Source organism: Cyprinodon variegatus, unplaced genomic scaffold (assembly GCF_000732505.1).
Source record: "Cyprinodon variegatus isolate N-32 unplaced genomic scaffold, C_variegatus-1.0 Scaffold1869, whole genome shotgun sequence".
Classification (NCBI taxonomy): Eukaryota; Metazoa; Chordata; class Actinopteri; order Cyprinodontiformes; family Cyprinodontidae; genus Cyprinodon; species Cyprinodon variegatus.
Genome location: NW_015152322.1, coordinates 56,360 through 58,180, shown reverse-complemented (window position 1 = coordinate 58,180; position 1,821 = coordinate 56,360).

Sequence of the window (1,821 nt, the reverse complement as noted above, 5' to 3'; positions counted from 1 at the left end):
AACTTTAATGTCCAAAAATAAAAACATTTTTTTCTCTTCAGTGAAATAATCGAACCTCTGCAGATGTTCCTACAGGAGAACCTCCAGGTTTAGTTATGTTCCTCCTCCAGATGGACCTGAAACTGATTCCTCCGTTCCCCCGAAAGCTTCATAATCATCCTCCTCCTCCTCCTCTGTGGTGTTCAGCCTCCTGCAGTGGTTCCTGTATCAGACCAACCTTCTCAACCAGTATCCCCCATAATCCCAGTTCCTCTCCACCAGCAGCCACTGGTCTCCTCTCTGGTTGTAACTCCAAAGTGACGACACTGGCACGGCCTCCTTTAGACGGCCTCTTTATTAAACGCCATGAAAACTACAGAAATAGAAGACAAAGTTTTAGATATCGATACATTTACAGACAATCAGGTGAGACTGGCTTTAACAGAAGTTACCACGTGACCGCCTGACACTTCGGAGGTCTTTAACAGTTAAATTCTTCCTCGTCAACTCTAAATTAAAATATTAAGTAATTAAAACACTATAACCAATAACACTGCAAGATATTACAAACATAACTACAAATACCTTGACAGCTACAGTAAACACAAGGCTGCTCCACATAGCTCTGATCCAAGCTTCTGCTCCTATGTTTATTCAAGTCGCGTTGCTTTTCACATATACGCAAATCTAACGATAACTTTCAACAAAAAATAGCACAACACAAAAAAAATAAATAATAATCATTTTACACATTCCCGAAAAGTGAACCAAACAACATAAAATACATTGTCTTAACTATTAGAAATAAACATACATTTTTCCAAGAAATTAATTATTTCACTGACACCTACACTGGTTGCTCCTTATCTTCTCTAGCTAAGGACCATCATCAGTCTGCTGCCATGTTCTCCACCTGCTGTAGGTTCCTCTGTGAGGATGAGAATGGAGGATGAAGGAGGGACCATCTGGGTCAGGCTGTTGCTATGGTAACTGAGATTAGATCCTCAGGGAGAATCCTGATGCTGAGAAGATCCGGAGAACAAAGATTAAAACCAAGAGAACCCAGAGAACGACTGAAAGACGAGATGGAACGACTGAGGGAATGGAGACCATCGTCCTCTGAGGAAGGTGGAGAATAATTACTGACTAATTTAATAGATTTTTTGTTTTAATCCTTTCCTCTGAGGGTTTAATCTGTTGCTGTCTTCTCCTTTCTAATCATGTGTTTTATCAAACCCTCCAGTTTTCCGCTCAGAGCTTCATGATGAAGATCTGTTATCAGAGACTTACTGGAAAAAACATTGAAGCTGAAACTTTAAAGCTTTATTTTATTGTTTCAGATATTTAGGGGATTATTTTATCCTGCAGAATAAAGTATTCTATAATTAAAAGTTACCACTAATACATCACTACTTTATTATACAGCTGTTTAAAACAGTCACAGCTGAACATTTAAAATAAAAATTAAATAAGGAAAAACATGAACAAAGAGTTAAAATAAAAAAACAATCAAACTGTAAAAACAATTTAAAAAGTCTCATTGAAAGTTAAAAACCAAAGTCCAGTTTGGTTCCTCTGAAAAACATCAGTTTTGGAGCCGGTTTTTAAAATATTTTTTTCCCTTTCTTTTCCACTTAAATCTTTAATGTTTTTTTTTTTAACCATAACAGCAGAAAGGAAACCTGAACCAACAGCTGCCCAGGTAGAGCTTAGTGGTTCTGTAACAGACCCAGTTGGGTTTAAAGGTTGATCTGATGGTTCTGGTCCAAAATGATTCATTCATCAGATCAGTGGAGCAGCTTATATTACTGCTGCGCTGCAGCAAGGTTCTGGGTTTGATTC